General features: G+C 40.3%; 1 long non-coding RNA gene across 1 annotated transcript in view; it reads right to left on the bottom strand.

Moving 5' to 3' along the window:
- Positions 1 to 15,243: 15,243 nt before the first annotated feature.
- Positions 15,244 to 24,291, bottom strand: part of LOC110537716 (uncharacterized) — a 47,197-nt gene continuing 38,149 nt past the window's right edge. The window contains exon 5 of the long non-coding RNA XR_016485105.1: positions 15,244 to 15,655. This is a non-coding gene — a long non-coding RNA (uncharacterized LOC110537716). The remainder of the gene's footprint in view (positions 15,656 to 24,291) is intronic.

Consider the following 24,291-nt stretch of genomic DNA (forward strand, 5'->3'; position numbering starts at 1 on the left):
AAATAACTTCACAGATTTAAACACTGTTTCCCATGCTTGTTCCATGAACCATAATCATAATCAATAATCAACAGTTGAGGTTGATAATGCAGCTGGTGGCCACACCAGATACTGACTGTTACTGTTGATTTTGACCCCACCTTTGTTCAGGGACTCATTATTCTATTTATGTTAGTCACAGGTCTGTGTAACTTGTTCAGTTTATGTCTCAGTTGTTGAATCGTGTTATGTTCATACAAGTATTTACAGATGTTACGTTGTTTGAAAATAAACACAGTTGACAGTGAGGAGACGTTTCTTTATATGCTGAGTTTATAGACACAGTACCAGTCAAAAGTTTGAACACACCTACTCATTCAAGGGTTTTTCTTATTTTTTTCTATATTGTAGAATAATAGTGAAGACATCAAAACTATGAAATAACACATATGGAATCATGAATTAAGCAACAAAAAGTGTTAAAACATATTTTGATTTGTTTATATTTGAGATTCTTCAAAGTAGTCACCCTTTGCCTCGACAGTTTTGCACACGCTTGGCATTCTCTCAACCAGCTTCACCTGGAATGCTTTTCCAACAGTCTTGAAGGAGTTCACACAAATGCTGAGCACTTGTTGGCTGCTTTTCCTTCACTCTGTGGTCCAACTCATCTTAAATAATCTCAATTGGGTTGAGCTCGGATGATTGTGGAGGCCAGGTCATCTGATGTAGCACTCCATCACTCTTCTTCTTGGTAAAACAGTCCTTACACAGCCTGGAGGCGTGTTGGGTCATTGTCTTGTTGAAAAACAAATGATAGTGGGACTAAGCACAAACCAGATGGGCTGGGGTATCGCTGCAGATTCTGTGGCGGCCATGCTGGTTAAGTGTGTCTTAAATTCTAAATAAATCACAGATAGTGTCACCAGCAAAGCACCCCCACACCTCCTCCTCCATGCTTCACGGTGACAGTGGTGGAAAAAGTAGTCAATTTTTCATACTTGAGTAAAGATAATTTAATAGAAAATTACTCCAACACTCAGACATAATTTAAAAATGAAGCATTTGTCTTCAGTGAGTCTGCCAGATCAGAGGCAGTAGGGATGACCAGGGAGGTTCTCTTGATCAGTGTGTGAATTGGACCATTTTCCCGTCAAAATGTAAAGAGTACTTTTGGGTGTCAGGGAAAATGTATGGAGTAAAAAGTACATCACTTTCTTTAGGGATGTAGTGAAGTAAAAGTAAAAGTTGGCAAAAATATAAATAGCAAAGTACAGATAACTCAAAAAAGTGACTTATAAGTATGGAATTGTATTGAGTAGTTTGGGTAGGCCTCGTCTCAGAGGAATGCTCCTCGGAAGCCAGATGCTGATGACGACAAGTTACCTTATGCTGGGCAGCTGGCATCAAAACCCCCCAAAAATAAACAAGTTACTCACCAGGGAGAAGGGACATAGTGGAGCGAAGGTTGGATCTAACTATTGAAGACAAGATAAATAGACGTAAAAGAGAATAATAGAACAAAAGTGCAATTATGCTGTAATGGAAAGTATTATGTGGAACGTTTATTAATGCAAGCACGCTGAGTGCAAGATAAATAGTGTAACATGTTGAGTCTAAACGAGGAGTCTGCATGTATATCTACCCAGCCAAGCATAACGTAAAGGTATATGCACGAGTAACCTTAAAACACTGACGCTATCCCATCCCTGACCTGCTGAACGCCTCAAATTGTTACGCCGATTTGTTGACAGGAAATGCTACATACACACGTGCATGATGGTACGTAGAACCCAACCACACATGACGGAATGCAATTTGTAAGACGTGAAACGCTTGCTACTTCGAAGCCAGTCGTGCATGCGGTAAACGAGCGATAGGGACACACGACAAACAGTGTCGGACCCAATAGCCAGGTGTAATATGAATTACCACCATATGCATGAGTGTCATTGGAAACTCGGCAACTAAAGTAGGGATTGATAGCTATGTAAGGAGCCACTGCTGAGAAGAGGTCAAAAAGATTAGGTCTAACGTGAGGTGTAGCAGAGCATAACCAGCAACCTAGTTGCTGGAAAGTGATGGTGAAATTATACCTAATGTAGCTGCCGTGGTTACGGCTTCAGATTAAGGGGAAGATAGCACCTTTATTTTCCTCATCAATCTACACACAATACACAATAAAGCAAAAAACTGAAAGATCACATTTACATAAGTATTCAGACCCTTTACTCAGTTCTTTATTGAAGCACCTTTGGCAGCGATTACAGCCTCAAGTCTTCTTGGATATGATGCTACAAGCTTGGCACACCTGTATTTGGGGAGTTTCTCCCATTCTTCTCTGCAGATCCTCTCAAGCTGGGTCAAGTTTGATGGGGAGTTGCTGCACAGCTATTTTGAGACTTGTCCCGAAGCCACTCCTGCGTTGTCTTGGCTGTGTGCTTAGGGTCGTTGTCCTGTTAGAAGGTGAACCTTCGCCCCAGTCTGAGGTCCTGAGTGCTCTGGAGCAGGTTTTCATCAAGGATCTCTGTACTTTGCTCCGTTCCTCTTTGCCTCGATCCTGACCAGTCTCCCAGTCCCTGCTGGTAAAAACAACCTCCCAGCATGTTGTTGCCACCACCATGCTTCACCGTAGGGATGGTGCCAGGTTTCCTCCAGATGTGACGCTGGGCATTCAGGCCAAAGAGTTTCATCTTGGTGTTATCAGACCAGAGAATATTGTTTCACATGGTCTGAGAGTCCTTTAGGTGCCTTTTGGCAAACTCCAACCGGGCTGTTGTGCCTTTTACTGAGGAGTGGCTTCCGTCTGGCCACTCTACCATAAAGGCCTGATTGGTGGAGTGCTGCAGAGATGGATGTACTTCTAGAAGGTCAGAGTGACCATCGGGTTTTTGGTCACCTCCCTGACCAAGGCTCTTCTCCCCCTTTTTGCTCAGCTTGGCCGGGTGGGCAGCTCTAAGCAGATTCTTGGTGGTTCCAAACGTCTACCATTTACGAATGATGAAGGCCAATGTGTTCTTGGAGACCTTCAATTTCTGCAGAAATCTTTTGGTACCATTCCCCAGATCTGCGCCTCAACACAATCCTGTCTTGGAGCTCTAAGGACAATTCCTTTGACCCCATGAATGGGTGTTTGCTCTGACATGCACTGTCAACTGTGGGACCTTATATAGACAGGTGTGTGTGCCTTTCCAAATGATGTCCAATCAATTGAATTTACCACAGGTGAACTCCAATCAAGTTGTAGAAATAATCTCAAGGATGATTAATGGAAACAGGACGCAATTTCAAGTCTCATAGCAAAGGGTCTGAATACTTCCGTAAATAAGGTATGTTTTTTATTTTTAATACATTTGCAAAAATATCTAAACCTGTTTTTGCGTTGTCATTATGGGTTATTGTGTGTAGATTGAGGGGAACAAATATTTGAATACATTTTAGAATAAGGCTGTAACGTAACAAAATGTGGAAAAAGTCCAGAGGCCTGAATACTTTCCGAATGCACTGTACTGACAAAACTCATTCAATTTGACATCAGCAGATAGGCCATGAATCTTTCCATTTTACTGTCTTCATCACAGTCTTTGTTACACTCACAAGTCTCCATATCTGTTTTCTTCAGCTAGGACCCTTTTACTCTTCCCCATAGGAAAACCCTCTCAATCACTACTGCTAATACACACGGATCACTCTCAATACTCTGCTTTTACCTCTATTGTAAGGTTTAAAAACTAACAATACAATAGGGGTAAAAAGTTGAAAATTGAGAGTGATCCGTGTGTATATCCAGGAAAGATTCAAATTTGACAACAGCAGATAGACCATTAGTGTTGAAAGTATGTGAATGGTAATATGTTATTAGTGGCTTTCAGACAGCACTCTGATAATGCAATATCTTCTTAATTTGAATAGCTAAGGTTTCAATACAAGGTCACATGACAAACAGAGGGATTGAGCCTTGGGACTGATATTAAATCAAAAGCTTCCATCTGGTGTTTGGGTTAAAGGTAAGCTTCCTGTGGACCCATTGTCACACCCCGATTTGTTTCACCTGTCCTTGTGCTTGTCTCCATCCCCTCCATTTGTCGCTTATTTTCCCTGTGTATTCATCCCTGTGTTTCCTGTCTCTCTGTGCCAGTTCGTCAAGTCAACAAGCGTTTTTGTTTTTCAGCTCCTGCTTTTCCGGTCTCTCTTTTCTCGCCCTCCTGGTTTTGACCCTTGCCTGTACTGACTCTGAGCCCGCCTGCCTGACCACTCTGCCTGCCCCTGACCTCGAGCCTGCCTATCGTCTGGTACTGTGTGGACTCTGACCTGGTATATGAACTCTCGCCTGTACCCGACCTGCCTTTTGCCATAATAAATACCAGAGCTCAACCACCTGCCTCCTGTGTCTTCATTTTGGGTCTTGCCTTGTGCCCTTATACCAATAGATAAGCCGCCAGTGAAAGTGAGTGGTATTCAGGCTGTAAGGGACACAATGGTAAAATTTTGAACGGAGGTATGAATAATTGAATAAGATAAGTTTTTGATGATTTCCAATATTTTTTTCTCTATTCAATAGTATGAATAACACCAGTAATCTGTTTCCATTACATGGAACACTGTCCAAAACTGAAGTAGATGCAAATAAATATTTTTATTACCAGGGCTGTAAAATAAATATTAGAAAGAGCTGATAAGCCAGCACCAACTTTTTGAAGGCCCAAGCAGATTTGTTAAACAACAGGTTTCATATTTTGACCAATTGATGTCCCAGGGACAGAAAGTGTCGAACAGAAGCCATAAGTCAATGCAACAGGTGTAGGAACGGGGCTCTGAGATTGTTTACTTCAGAAGGTGCCTACTCCGCTAGATGGGACCCTGTACCACCTGATGTGTCTCCAGTATGATTATGTATACGCATTGTTATATCAATGCGTCTTGCACAAAATACAGTAAGCTGGATTGAGAAAGGGAGGGTGGTACATATCGGCACCGTAGTACCGAATATTGCATTCTTAGAACTGATTAATTGATTGAATAGATTTTTTTTGCACTGATTTAAGATGTTGCATAGTGAAAACTAAGTACATGTTTATTTATTTTTCTTCCAAGGCTAATGGAATGTCCACTACAAAGTTCTCTGAGTTTAACAATGATTCTATATCTGAAATGCTTCCAGAGGCAGGTGCTTTGGGAGAGCAGTTAGTGGGACTTCTATAAAGTATAAAAGGTACCCAGATTTGGATGTTAAGGGAGCGCCCAAATTAAGACTTGGCCATTTGTTTGTTTTTGCCCTACGTTTTACCATACACAAACCCGCATACACACACACACACACACACACACACACACACACACACACACACACACACACACCCCAACCCAACCCAACCATCTATATGTATATTTGTTAGTGGTGTTAAAATACCGTGTCTGATTATTGTGTGGGTTTTTCTATTTGGTTTTATTAGGTTCTTTACAGGTTAGAACAGATGCACTTTAAAGGGCACACAAATAATATTTTCAGAGATATCTATTGTCCAAATTTTGGTTGAAAACATGTAGGTTCTTCTGATGAGATATGTACTGAAAAACCCAATGTAAACCTGGTATAGAGAATGTTTAAAACATTTCGTTTTTTAAACAATGAGTCTCAAGTACAGGGAAAGAACAAACTCACTGAATGGTGTTGAATGACCTCTGTTCTGACTTCTGGTGAACTCTTATCACCCTCGCTAGAAATATCAGTGAAATTGGTTGAAATTGAAATATAATATGTAAACGCTGATAAGTATGAAGAAGTGTATTGTTGTTGATACGAATCTGAACAGATTTGTATTTATATCCTTCACTTTTTTGCCTTTACCCCTTTAATTGATCAATGATTCTGATTCGGACGGGCGAGAAGGAGGGAGACAGAGCGCTGTCCATGAACTATGAAGAAAGCACAAAGGGAGGGTGAGCGACTAACACACGAGTGGCGTGAGGGAAGCCTGTCTAGTCTATTTGAGTGTTCCTTGAATTCCCTTAGGGTATAAAATGATTTCCTTACGGACTTATCAAGTGATTTCATTCTAATTGTATGTTATTCTGATTTAGTTGATTTTTTATTTCAAACGGCTGTGTTTTTTTTGGGGAACGCATGAATCACAGTGTGAGTCATGTGTCCAAAGAGGGAATGATGGTAAGTATGTGCTTGTAGAATAGAACGGTACGCACCCAAATGTACTACGACCGCCGCACAAATCTAGCCTAATGTCTAATTTGTCAAGAACACATCGCAGGAAAACAAAGTACCAACCTCTTTGTCAAGCCTACCAGTCCCCTGGGGCCCTTTTGTAGATTAGCAAACTGATTTTGTTCACATGCCTACCTGTAAAATACTCAAATATATGGTGGTAATGAATGAAAGCTACTCCACATCTAATGAGGAAACAAACAAAAACTGTGGCTAAATTCCTGTTACATGATTTTGTTCCACAATTAGTTGTACCACAAAATGATGATAAAGGGGACACATTTCAACTTGAAGATAATGAAAGCACTGTGTGACACGATGCAAGTTAAGAGAAATGTTCATGTACCGTTTCACCCTGAAAGTTTTGTACTTGTAGAACGCTATAACGTCGTTCTGAAAAATAAACTGCCAAAAATACGTTCTCAAAACAGGACTCAACTAGGTGGATGCGCTACCCATAACCTTGTTTTCAATGTGTTCCACCCCAGTCCGGAAATCTGTCCTCAGTCGCCACCAGCTGCAATCCCAGATCCTCATTTGTCTGATGACACTGATGAAGTACTGGACAGCTCTGACTAACTGTATTTGAGCTGTTCACGCACAGGTCTCTGCTGCCCAAACTTCCCCAGACGGCTGTTCCCATCACGATCTCCAGCCTGGAGATTGGGTAGTGGTCAGGAGGCACGACAGAGGTAAAGAACCTTTAAAACCCAGGTGGAAGGGACCACATCAGATCACCCTCACCACCCCAACAGTGGTAAAATGCTTAGGGAAAGACACCTGGATCCACGCCTCCCACTGTAAGCTAGTAGCAGAGCCAGAATATGTTACTCCTTTCACTCCTAATACCCAGTAGAGGCACTCTGCTTATCCTGGGACCTCTTACAACCCACTCTGCTTACCCTTGGACCTGCTACAACCCAGTAGGGACATTCTGCTTACCCTGGGACCTCTTACAACCCAGTAGGGACACTCTGCTTACCCTGGGACCTCTTACAACCCAGTAGGGACATTCTGCTTACCCTGGGACCTCCTACAACCCAGTAGGGGCACTCTGCTTACCCTGGGACTCGCATTCATTGTTGCTGTGTGCATCCTCTGGGTGGTCGCAAACTTTGAGAAAGAGACGGGTGAACGTGCCAGTAACCTGTCTGCTCCAACGAGGCCCGGCTTCCACAGGGGGAAGCACAGAAGTAGATGACCCCGCTGACCTGAACCTGGTCTTTGATGACCCCGCGGAGTAGAAAAAAAGGTCATATACATGATTGGGTTTTCCCCGGGTCAAACACTTTCTTACAATTAGCTAGTAATGTCTCTGTACTGAAGAATGTATCAGATTGTTGGGGTTGTGGATTGTCACCAGACTATGCCATTACTAGCTACACACCTCAGTGCTTATGAAATATTGATGTGGACCAAAGCAGGTAACCTTAAAAGACAGAGAGCTTGATTGGATGGAGGATAAGGTGTTTTATATGAGGAGAATTTGATATTTAAAAAATAAATCCCACCTCTCTGCCCAAGCAACCTATCACCCTGGCCTACTCTCCCCCAGGTTATTTGTGTTATATAGCAAATGGAACCAGTCTCCAGTTGAGGGAAAGTCAATGTATGTATAACCTTTTTATCTACAATAACATAACCCTGCCCTGACTGTTGAGAAATGGAACATTCCACCCTAACATGTCATTTGGGAATATGTTATAAACTCAAGAATGTCATATCATCTGGAAGAATGTCATATAATCTGTCTACAAATTGGTCAGGATCCTGCTATGCTGCCTGTTGTTCCTGCTCTGTGTGCTACCCCAGTATACCCAACTCACCACCTCTCCCACTTGTATAGGATGACCATTGTAGCTGGCCCTGCAAAAGCTTTTTCTCTGCATTAATTCCCAATTATGGCATAACAATTGTGTTCTATTCCATTAGAGAACTAGCCAATTAAGTAGAAAGAATGGGTAATGCTACTGTTCCTGCTATAGAATAATTAACTGCTGTACATGTGGCTACACATACCATGGTTCTACAAAATAGATTGGCTTTGGATATTCTCCTAGAGGATAAGGGAGGGGAGGGGTTTATGCGGTGGTGGGGGCAGAATTTTGTACCTACATTCCGGATTTCTCCATTGTGGTAGCTGAGTCTGTTGCCACTGTAAGACAGGTGGTAGCTACTGTAAACAAGTGAGATAACAAGTGGGATTGGAATATGTTTGCATGGGTGAAAACGAGGCAACATTGGAACTCTCATGTTGCAAGGTCTCCTAGCCTTGGTTGGAGTCCTTGTGCTATCATTCTGCCTGTTCTCATGCCTGACAACCTTGGTGAGAAGATTGTGTGAAACAGCAGTATCTCTTCCCCGCCAGAAGGTCATGACCACAGAAGTAAACTTAAATGACCTGACGGATCTCGACAGATTCACCCTTTATTGGGGATCCAAATTGCCCTATTGGAGAGGATAGTGCCTACTGCCATCGAAATGACCCCGATTCCTATGAACCTTCCTTTTCCCTGGATTGTTATTATTAAATGACCTTTTTAGGAGTTAATTCACACCACCGCTTTGTGTAAAATGTCAATTTCCCAGAAAACAGAATGTTTTCAATTCTGTCTGACAACAGCTCAGACATGTCATGTATGGAGACGCTTATGGTTTCCATGGCATCAAAGTGGGAATTGTGATGGCGGAATTTGGGGTTGTGGAAAATTCGATCCAAAGATTAGGGCAGAGACTATTTAGTTGTATAATAGCGAAATATTTAATACAAGCGGCTGTAGGACAGATCTAACTCTGATTTCAGAGGGAAGAACTCCAAGAGTGAATGGTTACATGTCTCTTATATAGTGGGAGGTGATAATACACTCATATCGTTTACACAAGTTATTTTATACAAGCAACAGTTCCTGGTGACAATGGCCTTGCGCTAGGGTGCAGACATACCAGGAGTCTATGAAAGGTATAAATCACAGTCCAACACAGAACATATCTCTTGAAGTTACAACAGCTCAGGAGGAAGCATAGGAAGGAGGAAGCACAGGAGGAAGCACTTTGTGTTCCTGTAATAGATCAATGGATGGATATGCCATGAGTGTTTCTCTGATTCAGAGGGGTTGGGTTAAACGCGGAAGACATTTCGGTTGAATGCATTCAGTTGTGCAACTGACTAGATATCCCATTTCCCCTTCCCCTTCATATTCAAATGCTAATATGCGCTTAAGGCACTATTTATAGCTCTGTTAAATGGACTTTTTGTTTGTTTTAATGCATTTTTGCCTACTGTATGTACAGTGCATTCGGAAAGTATTCAGGCCTCTTGACTTTTTCCACATTTTGTTACGTTACACTCTTATTCTAAAATGTATTAAATTATTTGTTTTCCTCAATCTACACACAATAACCCATAATGACAAAGCGATAACAGGTTTTTAGAAATGTTTGCAAATGTATTACAAATAAAAAACAGATACCTTATTTCCATAAGAATTCAGACCCTTTGCTATGAGACTTGAAAATGACCTCAGGTGCATCCTGTTTCCATTGATCATCCTTGAGTATTGCAGGTCCCCAAGAACACAGTGGCCTCCATAATTCTTAAATGGAAGAAGTTAGGAACCACCAACACGCTTCCTAGGTCTGGCCACCCGGCCACATTGAGTAAAAAGGGCCTTGGTCAGAAACACATGGTCACTCTGACAAAGCTTCAGAGTTCCTCTGTGTAGACAAGAGAACCTTCCAGAAGTACAACCATCTCTCCACAAATCAGGCCTTCATGGTAGAGTGGCCAGACAGAAGCCACTCCTAAGTAAAAGGCACATGACTGCCCGCCTGGAGTTTGCCAAAAGTCACCTAAAGACTCTCAGAGACCATGAGAAACAATATTCTCTGGTGGTGTGATGAAACTAAGATTGAACGGAGTAAAGTACAGAGAGATCCTTGATGAAAACCCGCTCCAGTGCCCAGTGCTCAGGACCTCAGACTGGGTGAAGGATCACCTTCCAAAAGGACAACGACCCAAAGCACACAGCCAAGACAACGCAGGAGTGGCTTCGGGACAAGTCTCTGAATGTCCTTGAGTGGCCCAGCCAGAGCCCGGACTTGAACCCGATCAAACATCTCTGGAGAGACCTGAAAATAAATGTGCAGCGACGCTCCCCATCCAACCTGACAGAGCTTGAGAGGATCTGCAAAGACGAACGGGAGAAACTCCCCAAATACAGGTGTGCCAAGCTTGAAGTGTCAAAGGTGCTTCAAAAAAGTACTGAGTAAAGGGTCTGAATACTTATCGAAATGTGATTTTTCAGTTTATTTTTAATACATTTGTACAAATAAAAATGCTTTTGTTTTGTCATTATCGGGTATTGTGTGTAGATCGATGAGGGGGGAAAATAAAATGTCATCAATTTTAAAATAGGTCTGAAACCGAACAAAATGTGGGTAAAGTCAAGGAGTCTGAATACTTTCCGAATGCACTGCATGTACTGTATTTGTTTTCCTTTAGTTCAACTACTGTTGCACATAAATCATAATATATTTGTACTATTAATACATAATAAACATTTTTGGTTCAAGCTGGGCTGAAGCGCATTCTAGTATGCTTTCATTCCAACACAATTTATTTGAAATACAAGTGTTACATTTTGGGGATTGTGAAAAGTGCTTTATGAATGAAATAGTCCTTAGTAGAATGACCTTCAAACGTAATATATTACACTTGTTCTCAGTGTAACAATGTTTCGACTCGACCCAGATGTAGACAATTACTGTACGGCAAAACAGCATGATGTGTGTGTGCTGTCAGCTAAGACAGCTGAATGTGCTAATCTATTGGTTAGCTCTGGCATTGTCTTACAGACAGATCTGTGTTAATACCACTTAAGACAGATTGTGTATCACGCACTCATGCTTAGTTTTTCTCAGATCGCTATCCGAGTGTGCACATCAAGCTCAGCTTTAGTCTGATGTTTGGACTGTTTGGGTCATTAAATAATATAAATCAATTCTGTTTTATGAAATGGTATCTTATGAAATAACACATACTTCGACAATAGTGCTTTGTTTCAATTTGCTATTTAAAGAAGTGATATATTCTTGTACATTGTGGACAATTCTCTGACGTGCTGCGATGTATGTTCTGAAATGCAGGCAATACAAAATGAATTATTTGACCTTCAACAATGTATCTTGGTTGTGTGTAGGAAAGGGAGGGGTGGAATGGTAGAGAAATTAGGATTACACTGAAAAAATGACCCAGCTGCTGGGTCAATCCCCCAACCCAATGTGCTGGGTTTATATGTCACCACCCAACACACTATGTTTTAACCCAGCAATATAGTCTAATTTACCCAGCAGCTGGTTCAAGCGCTCAACCCAAGGCTGGCTTTCTGTTCAGCACTTTGTGACATCAGCTGATGTAAGAAGGGCTTTATAAATACATGTGATTGATCGAAGGCGCCGGGTTAGAAGCACAACCCAACCCTGCTGGGTTGAATTAACCCAATGTGGTGTTTGGCCAATATCGACCCTGCACTAGGTTGTCGAAATGACACAAATTTTGTTATTTTTAAACACATAATTTTTAAAAAGCGTAACAATTAATTTTTAAAAAATAATATGAATTGCCATATTAGGCATAACTAAATTTCTACCTTTCAAGATGCCAAAAGAAAATGCTTTCAGTAATTGTTTTCTGTTGTTATTGTGTTTTCTGATTATTCCAGTGCATGCATTCAACAAGCTCTGGAAAGGACTTCTACAGGGCTGCCATCTCCAAAGTTCAATCAGAAAGGCAATAGTTCTGAACTGGGTTTGATTTAGTTTTAATTATTGACATTTTGTTAATGATATTTTAAAGAGTAGCTGGTTGAAATCTATTGCTCAGTTATCACTTGGCTCATGTAAATAATTCTGAAGTTGACACTTTAAACATCCTAAGGTTAACATAGGGTACACGTTTCTCTCATGTACAGTTGAAGTCGGAAGTTTAAACACACCTTAGCCAAATACATTTAAAAACTCAGTTTTTCACAATTCCTGACATTTAATCTTAGTAAAAATTCCCTGTTTCAGGTCAGTTAGGATCACCACTTTATTTTAAGAATGTGAAATGTCAGAATAATAGTAGAGAATTATTTATTTCATATTTTATTTATTTCATTACATCTACCAAATACTAATTGAGTGTCATTACCATTTAATTGTTTAACTTGGGTCAAACGTTTCAGGTAGCCTTCCATAAGCTTTCCACAATAACTTGGGTGAATTTTGGCCCATTCCTCCTGACAGAGCTGTTGTAACTGAGTCAGGTTTGTAGGCCTCCTTGCTCACACACACTTTTTCAGTTCTGCCCACAAATTTCTATAGGATTGAGGTCAGGGCTTTGTGATGGCCACTCCAATACCTTGACTTTGTTGTCCTTTTGGAAGACCCATTTGTGACCAAGCTTTAACTTCCTAACTGATGTCTTGAGATGTTGCTCCAATATATCCACATAATTGTCCTTCCTCATGTAGCCATCTATTTTGTGAAGTGCAGGAGGTCCCTCCTGCAGCAAAGCACCCCCACAACATGATGCTGCCATCCTCGTTCTTCACGGTTGGGATGGTGATTTTCGGCTTGCAAGCCTCCCCCTTATTCCTCCAAACATAACGATGGTCATTATGGCCAAACAGTATTTTATTTCATCAGACCACAGGACATTTCTCCAAAAAGTACGATATTTGTCCCCATCTGCATTGGAAACCATAGTCTGGCTTTTTCGTGGCAGTTTTGGAGCAGTGGCTTCTTCCTTGCTGAGCGGCCTTTCAGGTTATGTCGATATAGGACTCATTTTACTGTGGATATAGATACGTTTGTACCTGTTTCCTCCAGCATCTTCACAAGGTCCTTTGCTGTTGTTCTGGGTTTGATTTGCACTTTTCGCACCAAAGTACGTTCATCTCTAGGAGACAAAACATGTCTCCTTCCTGAGCAGTATGATCGCTGCGAGGCCCCATTGTGTTTATACTTGCGTACTGTTTGTACAGATGAACTTGGTACCTTCATGCGTTTGGAAATTGCTCCCAAGGATGAACTAGACACGTGGAGGTCTCCAATTTTATTCTGAGGTCTTGGCTGATTTAAAAAAAAGATTTTCCTTTGATGTCAAGCAAAGAGGCACTGAGTTTGAAGGTAGGCCTTGAAACACATCCACAGGTACACCTCCAATTGACTCAAATATTATCAATTAGCCTATCAGAAGCATCTACAGCCAAGACATCATTTTCTGGAACTTTCCAAGCTGTTTAAAGGCACAGTCAACCTAGTGTATGTAAACTTCTGACCCACTGGAATTGTGATACAGTGAATAATGAGTTAAATAATCTGTCTGTAATCAATTGTTGGAAAAATTACATGTCATGCACAAAGTAAATGTCCTAACAGACTTACAAACTATAATTTGTTAACAAGAAATTTGTGGAGTGGTTGAAAAATGAGTTTTAATGACTCCAACGACTCCAACCTAAGTGTATGTAAACTTCCGACTTCAACTGTAAATGTTGTAGCTACATAAAAATATGAAATAATTGATTTGGGAAATATCCAGTCTTTGCTCTTTTCTTCATTACTATGCAGATGATTTCAAGTTGTATTGGATTTATTTGCATCTGTTAAGACATTGAATGCATGTTTATAATATTTACTAGATGTAGAATGTTTAGTTTTTTCTCTGAGAAGTAAATTAATTTAAAGATGTGAGATTTGGTTTATGTAGATACATTTCAATGTTGCACATTTGCGACAAATCGGCCAAAGGTTTATTTTTTAGGGGGTAGATCAGCTTTAATATTGCGGTTTCTGTTGGCCAAAGGTTTACCACAACTATTTGCCAGAAACCCGTTTTATCGGTAAGCCATTTAATTCACTATAGAAATAACACCCTTACTGATCCAGTTCTACTGTTTTGCCTGTGGCTGTGTGCTACCTTGTCTCGGACCAGCTGTTTTCCTCTCGACCTCTGAATGCGCGGCTATTTATATGTACTATGGATCCCCATAATAAATGCCCCTCTTCAATACAATACATTCACAGATTTCACAACACATTGTGTGCTCTCAAGCCCCTACCACATATCTACTTTACAAAATCCATGTGTGTATAGTGCACATGAAAAGCCAAGTGACATTTGTTCCTGAGGGGCTGACCTGTTGCACCCTCTACACTGTGATGATTATTTGATCCTGCTGGTCATCTATGAACATCTTGAAGAACGGTCTGGCCTTAATGGCCATGTACTCTTATAATCTCCACCAAGCACAGCCAGAAGAGGACTGGCCACCTGTCAGAGCTTGGTTCCTCTCCAAGTTTCCTGCCTTTCTAGGGAGCTTTACCAAGCCACCGTGCTTCTACACCTGCATTGCTTGCTCTTAGGAGTTTGACTGCGTTTCTGTATAATTACTTTGTGACATCTGCTGGTGTAAAAAGGGCTTTATAAATACATTTGATTGATTTATGTTCTGAAAAGAGTAGACATTTCCTGATATAAAAATGGGTATCATAAATACCCATCTTAATAACAAGACAATGAATACATGGTGAAATATTGTTGTTGGTTGATGTTGTCTTATGTAAGGAGGAGATTGTTTTCCTATATTTTTCTGAGACAGCGTCATGATTTTTTTCTTCTCCATCCTATCTTTCGGGTTTATAATCTAATGCTAATTTGCAGGTTTTGCTGAATATATTGTCTGATAAGAGCGTCCCAGTGGGTAATTGACGCACTCTTTTTTTTCCAAGCGATATTTTGATATTGAATTTTGGATATTTTCTGGTTGTATTCATTGTCTCTCCCCTTTAACGGTCCTAATTGCTCTATTTTTATAACCTCCTATGATCAGAGATTGAGTCTGTTGGAGAGAACCAGCTTGAGCAAAGTGAGGTGTATCATCACTGATCTAAAAATAGTGTTCCCTCCCAAATAAATGTGTCGGGTAGAGTAGGCCAGAAAGCTAAACTGAAAAACCTAACCTCTACCAAATAAAACGATGGCGGAGCCGCAAAAGTACTTCTGTGTAAGGGTGTTTATTTACATTGTGATTCCGGAAGAAAAACAGTACTGCCACCAAAAGTATACATTATGGGGACACCTAAGTGCTGCCCCATCAACAGCTCAATCAAAACGCCCCCACCTCCCCTTTAAACAAAAAGAGGGGTTCCTTTTGTAGGGAAGCCCCTCCCATCCGAACATATCAAACTCATTAATTAAGCCATTACAAACATCAAAGCCTACATTTTCCACTCAGCTAAACATATCATGAATTGTCTTCATTGATCCTTTGCAATCAGTTTATCATAAATACATTTACAGAATCTCATCACTACGGACATGGTGACTTCCAATACACCCATTCCGGACAGGAACTACATAGCCAGTCACGATTTCCGTAGTTCGCGTCCTTATTCCAGCACACCCGGAAGCTACAGAAACGGAGAGAGGGGAACAGAAACAAACAAACAGCGTGCTCATCATTGATAAGTACAATAAACGTCACTTAAATTAAAACATGAAAGCTTGTCTGCTTATTCATTATACCATACTGTTACTGACGGGAAGTAAGAATGTGTGTAATGTATGAACTGAGATCGCTAAATTAACTTGTGGGTCGACCCACATTGCTAACGGAGTTTAAAACGGAGCAGGGAGGGGGAGATGTGTTTGTTACATGCAACAAATCAGAGCCATCAATTATGAGAGTTGGGCCGGGTTTTAGAACGGCCGCCATGTTGGTGCCTTTATTCTCAAAATGTAGGTGATGCAACAGTACGAGAATGGCTCAGACAATTAACAACGAAATTACACGCTGTAAACAAGCAAAACAGAGCAGCACATTTTTATTGATTAGCATTCGGGGTAATGTGTATCCAAGTCTGAACTGCGTTGTGGTGTCAACAAACAGCATATAGAGTATCTGCTTTCCTTGACATCTTCATAGATTTTGAAAAGTATCAGAAATAAACAGCACAACGTGGAAGAGTCAATTATCACTTAGCAACGGCTATGGAGGAGAAAGTGGTGGTCTCAGAACATTGACATTAACCGCATTGGCTTAACTCTAAATAAACATCTGGAAATTATCATAAGAGCACCATCTTAAAAATGTATTTAAGATGCTTTTAAATTACAGAATAAATTATATTACCAGCTGGTACAGCAGCGTATATAGCAGTAATACACTGAACCAAAATATAAACACTACATGCAACAATTTAAACGATTTTACAGTTAATATAAGGAAATCAATCAATTTAAATAAATTAGGCACTAATCTATGAATTTTACATGACTGGACAGGGGGCGCAGCCATGGGTGGGCATAGGCCCACCCACTTAGAAGCCAGCACAGTCAATCAAAATGAGTTTTTCCCCACAAAAGTGCTTTATTACAGAGAAATACTCCACAGTTTCATCAGCTGTCCGGGTGGCTGGTCTCAGACGATCATGCAGGTAAAATAGCCGGTTGTGGAGGTGGCATGGTTACACAGTCTGCGGTTGTGAGGCACGTTGGATGTACTGCCAAATTCTCAAAAATGACATTGGAGGCGGCTTATGGTATAGAAATTAACATTAAATTATCTGGCAACAGCTCTGGTGGACATTTGTGCAGTCAGAATACCAATTGCATGCTCCCTCAAAAAAAATCGAGGCATCTGTGGCATGGTGTTGTGGCCTTTGTCCCCAGTACAAGGTGCACCTGTGTAATGATCAGGGTTGGGGAGTAGTGGATTCCATATAATCCGTTACATGCAAGGGATTACAGAAAAACATAACTGTAATCTGTTACATTACTATAATAAATATGGTAATCAAATGATACTTTTAAATTCAGAAAGGATGTTTGCAGAGTTTTTTGGGGGGGGCACTTCTGTTCTCAATGACATTCAAATCAGCATTTAAAAAAGGTGTAAGTTTAAAGTTCTACCTGAGTGAGTCTGACCACAATTCAGAGACCACTATGATGACACACCAAATGCGTTTGATAGATCACAGGAAAAGAGCAGGAATAGGCTTTTGTAGGCTACAGTCCAAACTATGTTTTCCAATGGTGCGACTGCTGTCTGCATCCAAAGATTATCTAACTTGAATAAATAATTGGAGGTAAGGATAACAGCAGTGGTGTAGTCTATGGCGATACAGATATCACTTATTATTGAAAACTACAGTGGGCTCCAAAATTACTGGCACCCCTGACTGGCAATGCACAAACAATACTTAAAAAATATAAACAATATCATTATGGAGATAAATTCAAAATACCAACATGTGAGACATTGTGTACTTTATTAATGTTTCAATGGAACGCACCAAAATAATTTATTGATTTAATACAAAAAATCTATGTGCTACAAATCAAGGTTTCACAATTAATGGCACCCTTAAAATTATTGTAAATAACTACCAAAATTAAACCCGGAATTAAATTCCACTTATTTAAGTTTATCTAAGTCTTAAGGAACTATATTGAGTCATTACATCACTTCCTGTTTCACTGGGTATAAAGATTAGGTAACACATGCAATATCCCTTTGTCATCCAACACCATGAAGAGAAGAAAAGAAAATAACTGGCAGTTCAAAAGAGACAGAGAGACAGAGACAGAGACAGAGAAAGAGACATAAATCTGTTAATGGCAACAAGAAGATCCACAAACGATTGAATATACCACTGAGCACTGTCAGGGCAATTATTTTTTTAAATCCAAAGATATGGAACAGTTGAAACCCTCACGAGTAGAGGACGCAAATGCATTTTCTCCCCCGGGATAGGGAGGAGGACCGTCAGAGAAGCAACAAAATCCCCAAGAATCACTGTGAAATAATTGCAGGCCTTGGTGGCATCTTGGGGTCAACAGGTTTCAAAAAGCACCCTCAGACGCCACATCCACAACCAAAGACTCTTTGTAAGGGTTGCCAGAAGAAAGCCCTTTCTGACCCCAAGACATAGACGTAAGTGCCACGTAAAGTGCCAAAGTTTGCCAAACGTAATTTAAATTATGACTGAAAGAAGGTGCTCTGGTTAGATGAGACCAAAATTGAAACATCGGCATGATTGGCATCGAAACAGAGATGCATACAAGGAGAGGCACCTCACACCCACGGTGAAATATGGTGGTGGGTCAGTGATGTTTTGGGGCTGTTTTAATTCCAGAGGTCCAGGGGTATTTATCTCTCTGGTTAAGATTGATGGCATAATGAATTCCACCAAGTATCAGGCAATTCTGGCTGACAATCGGGTTGCCTCTGCCAGAAGGCTGGGACCTGGCCATCTGTGGACTTTCCAACAAGACAATGACCCAAAACATACCTCAAGATCCACACAGAAATGGATCTGTGACAACAAAATCAATGTTCTGCCATGGCTCTCTCAGTCGCCAGACCTCAATCCAATAGAAAACCTGTGGGCTGAGTTAGAGGGCAGTTGATAAGCGCAAACCCAAGAATGTGAAGGATCTTGAAAGGATCTGCATTGAGGAATGGTGCAAAATCCCTCCAAATTAGTTCCTTAACCTTGACAAACATTGCTGTTATCCTTGCCAGAGGTGGTTGCACTATGTCCAAAATTGGGAGTGCCAATAATTACGAAACCTTGATTTGTGAAATGTATTTTGCATTAAATAATTCTATGATTTTGGTGGGTTCCATTGAAACATTAATAAAGTACAGTATTTCCCACATGTTGGTATTTTGAGTTTCTCTATAATTATATTGTTTATATTTTTTAAAATATTGTTTGTGCATTGCCAGTCAGGGGTGCCTGTAATTTTGGAGCCCACTGTACATAGAGCATTAATGTGAATCACACTGTTGCTCTCTCATTTAGCTATTTGCGCCTTACGGATTGTGGTTGTTGTGGATGGCTGTTCACAAATCGAAATGTGTATTTGAACCCAACAATGGTTGAATTCAAAAAGTTCAAGCTGCCTATCAATCATTGTTTTTGAAACCAATGGACAGTCATTGTGCAATTGCAACTAGGGTTAGTCATTTTGGGGGAATATTCGGAGGTGGAAATTTTCCGTGGGAATTAACGGGAATATATGCAAATTAATATGAATACCATTTTAATGTAGATGTGTTTTGCATTGGAAAAATGTACCATATCATATGGAAACAGAAACATAAACCATTTACCTTATCATAAGTAGAGATAATTCCAAATGATAATCCTTCTAATATATATATTTTTAAATACATTTAGCTAAGAATTTAACATTAATTAAACGAGTTGACGCTTCAAATGGGATGATTTCACTGAACAACAAAAGAAAGGGTCAGTCCATATCGGCAGACTGATATGGCCATTTCTTGGAGAGACTCCTTCACCTCCCAAAAGACTGTCAAACATGATGACAACACCACCCCAACGGGTGTTGCTGAGCAGCTTCAATGTGGTGCTCTTATTCTTCTCACTTTGCTTGGTGAGGTAGATTGCTGCTATAACTTGATGACCCTTCACATACCTAACCATTTCCGTGGCTCTCATGTAGAGTGTATCCATTGTTTTCAGTGCCATGATGTCCTAGAGGAGCAGATTCAATGCATAAGCAGCACAGCCAATGGGTGTGATGTGAGGGTAGGACTCCTCCACTCCACTCCACCAAGCAGCCTTCATGTTCGCAGCATTGTCTGTCACCAGTGCAAATACCTTCTGTGGTCCAAGGTCATTGATGACTGCCTTCAGCTCATCTGCAATATAGAGACTGATGTGTCTGTTGTCCCTTGTGTCTGTGCTCTTGTAAAATACTGGTTTAGGGGTGGAGATTATGTAATAAATTATTTTCCCCCCGTTAACATTCGACCACCCATCAGAGATGATTGCAATACAGTCTGCTTTCTCTATGATATGCTTGACCTTCACTTGAACTCTGCATCCAGAAAATGAGTAGATAAAGCATGTCTGGTTGGAGGGGTGTATGCTGGGTGAAGAACATTCAGAAATCTCTTCCAATACACATTGCCTGTGAGCATCAGAGGTGAACCAGTTGCATACACAGCTCGGGCAAGACATTCATCAGCATTTCTCTGACTACGTTCCTCCATTGAGTAAAAAAAAACTCCAGGAGGACCATGATCCCTTGCTATCAATAAGGTGTCCGTTTCATCATTTTCACCTTGAATAGAAGTAGAGGGACTTTTGTCAAGAGATTGCTTGTTGTGAGCCCTGAGGGAACTTTATGCACTTGGCCAGATGATTCTGCATCTTTGTTGCATTCTTCACATATGATTTTGCACAGTATACGCAGCTTTTCCTTCTACATTAGCTGCAGTGAAATGTCTCCATACATCAGATAGCGTCTGTGGCATTTTCCTGTAAGATTAGAATAAAAAATATATATATATTTTTTTTAAAATTCCATGTACAGATAAATAGCGAAGCTGTTAGATAAAAACAACTTCTGGGATGTCGTTCTGCCCCTGAACAAAACCATCAATTTCAGCAATCCACTCGTTCAACATGCAGACAAAGGAGTCCAAAAAGCTATAGCTAAACTTTGTTCAAACAAGTCAAACTACGTTTCTATTAAATCATCAGGTATCCTAAAATGTAAATAAACTAAAATATTTCATACGGAAAGAAGTATGTTCAATAGAAATGTAAAATTAGCAGGCGTGCCTCCTCTAAGTCACGCGCAGACAGACTGATCAAAATTCTTGCTCGTTTTTGAAGAAACAAGCCTGGAACAATGAACAAAGACTGACATCTAGTGAAAGCCATAGGAATTGCAATCTGGGAGCTGGAATTACATAGAACCCATAGCTTTCTATTTATTATAAGACCCTGGGAGCAAAAAAATAAATCTGTTTGATTTTTCTTTGGATTTTCACCTGCCATATCAATTATGTACAAACTTCAAAGTGTTTTCTATCCAATGTTAATTATATGCATATCCTGACTTCTGAGCCTTCTGAGTAACAGGCAGTTTACTTTGGGCACACCAGTCAGGCGGAAATTCAGGGAAATAGACCCTAGCCCTAAGACGTTTTAACAGCTATGCCTTGTTAAAGGTTCATTTGTGGAATTTCTTTCCTTCTTAATGTGTTTGAGCCAATCAGTTGTGCTGTGACAAGGAAGGGGTGTTATACAGAAGATAGCCCTATTTGGTAAAAGACCAAGTCCATATTATGGAAAGAACAGCTCAAATAAGCAAAGAGAACAGTACATTACTTTATGACATGACATTTTAAGGAACTTTGAAAGGTTCACCCGACCTCAAGCCAATTGAGATGAGTTGGACCGCAGAATTGAAGGAGTTTAAGCTATCTATTAATCATTGTTTTTGCGACCAGCGATGTATTCATTATGGAAACCGTTTACTGTTTAAGAACCAAACTGAAGCGAACCGAGAAAAATGACAGAGTTTGTATTGGACAAATTCAGGTAGGTCTCTCCCCGTTTCATTGGCTTTCATTTAAGAAACATTTTGCAACAGAATCAACGTAATGAATATGCCCCAGTGGACAGCCAGTTAAAAATGCGCTCTTGCAACAGCTGCATAGTGTGGATCCCAGCCTATGGAATAAAAGTTGAGTTCCTCCCTTCTAAATTCCTCCATGGTATTGTGCTCAACACTGTCAAAAGCAAGTTTAATTTCAGAAGACCACGAGTGGGGATTTTAGAGCTCAATACAATACGTGCTGATAAAAAAAAAATCCATCGGCCTAACGGACACATGCTCAAACTCGCACAGCTGCAAATTATCAAGATATCCAAGTCACCAACAAAAACAAACAATAGGCCTGCAGCAAATGTAATACATTTTTCACATGCAAATAGCACTTTTCAGTAGTGCTCAAAGCACCCCATTTCGAGAACAGCATTTATTTTCAACTTGAATGCAATGAGCCCAATCAGTACTCCATGACAACAAAACCATAAACAGAGTAGGCTAATTAGTCCTTAGTTTTTGGGTTAATGCTCAAGTAAAACAATTTGACTAATCTATATTTCCATAATTCTTCATCCTATTTTTGAAGATCAAAGGGTATTGAATTAATTGGATTGACAAAATCTGAGACAGTTGTTTTTTTTAATGTAAAGATATAGCCTAATGATATTATTGTCTGTAGTACAAAGCAATGGGTTAGACGAAGCCTAAATTACCAACCCATAAAGTGAAATGCAACATCTAATTTATGGCCAGCTATGTAAACTCAAACATTGATTTATCCTGCTATAGATGTTCAATTGGTAATATACATTTTTGTCTTCTTCTAATTCCTCTTAAGCAGGTTTACGTTTATTGGGATGAGTCTTGTCCTCGAGGCAGAACTGAGTGATTTCCGCTAGATGGGCCAGCTGCAAAGTCAAAATTACTGAACAAAAATATAAACGCAACATGTAGTGTTGGTCCCATTTTTCATGAGCTGAAACAAAAGATCCCATAAATGTTCCATAAGCACAAAAAGCTTATTTCTTTATATTTCAATTGTTTTCCACCTGACTGGTGCGGCATATCAAGATGCTGATTAAACAGCATGATCAGTACACAGGTGCACCTTGTGCTGGGGACAAGAAAAGGCCACTCTAAAATGTGCAGCTTTGTCAGTTTTGAGATGTCTCAAGTTTTGAGGGAGTGTGCAATTGGCATGCTGACTCCAGGAATGTCCACCAGAGCAGTTGCCAGAGAATGTAATGTTAATTTCTCTACCATAAGCCGACATACAGCGTCGTTTTAGAGAATTTGGCAGTACTTACAACCGGCCTCACAACCGCAGACCATATGCAACCATGCCAGCCCAGGACCTCCACATCTGGCTTCTGGACTTGCGGTATCATCGGAGACCAGCCAACCGGACAGCTGATGAAACTGGGTTTGCACAACTGAAGAATTTCTGCACAAACTGTCAGAAACCGTCTCATCCGTGTTCTCGTTGTCTTCACCAGGGTCTTGACTTGTCTGTAGTTCGACGTTGCAACCAACCTCAGTGGGCAAATGCTCACCTTCGATGACCACTGGCTCGCTAGAGAAGTGTGCTCTTTATGGATGAATGGTATGGGTAGGACTGCCGGAATCATGGTAATTGACGGTTAATTAACATAAACAAGTTCATAATCTCCACATTGAAGCCACTGATGCGGCCTTTGGAACATCTCAAAAAGTATAATAAATCAATTTAATAGACACCATTACAATAAATCCAGGATTTTTCTTAGTCGGGTCTAAAGAAGCATAATATGAAGAAAATGTTTTTCAGAAGAACAGAATAGGAGTTGGCCTACTGAGTGGCTATACTCCATGCCATAGGCTGTAAGCTTGTTCAGTATAAGCTTATGAGATATGCTTATGAGTTCCACGCCATTATAATAGTATTATAATATTATATAGAACGAAGAATGTAATTGAACTCAGCTGAATAAAATAGAAAGGATATGTTTCCCATTACGGAGCGAGTTTGCATATGACGTGTCTATATTGAGCGCAAAAGTGATAACTTTAAATCTAGCATATAGTACCCGTCTCAAGTTATTTGGCAACTTTAGATGTGAATGATACAAACCTTAAAATGTGTTAGAAATCAAAACATAAATGCTGCACGGTGCGACTATAGACTATTGATGATTTGAGAAAAAAAAAAAAAAAACTTGCACTCTGTTCCTTGCCTCAGGCTGCACAGCTGTTCTCATCAAGTGATTGTATTTTCACCCATCAGACTTTTCTCAATTTAATCTCGTCTTTACTAATATGTCAAATGTATTTCGATTTACAATGGGCCATTATCAAATGGGAAGGAACAGGAGCAGGGGGGAAAAAAATGTCATCTGTATGCACTCCAATAGGGACTGGAGGCAAGGAGCTTTCCCACCAGTCCGTTTGGTTGTCTACTTCAGTTTTATAGCGGAGCATGTGCTTAACATGAGCAGCTGAGGAATAAATACAACACTACCTATTATACTCCACGGATCAACCACTGTTTGAGGAGCATGCTCTCGTTGCCCGACAGTTCCACCCATGTTAATTTGGCATTAATACATGTCACATATCAGTTCGCAATGTAACAACTATTTATCATGGTGTTAAAAAAGCCTCATGCAAACGTGGTCTTTTTTTATTTTCT

The sequence above is a fragment of the Oncorhynchus mykiss genome, chromosome 12 (assembly GCF_057628025.1).
Source record: "Oncorhynchus mykiss isolate SJ-2025 chromosome 12, ASM5762802v1, whole genome shotgun sequence".
In the NCBI taxonomy this organism is placed as follows: domain Eukaryota; kingdom Metazoa; phylum Chordata; class Actinopteri; order Salmoniformes; family Salmonidae; genus Oncorhynchus; species Oncorhynchus mykiss.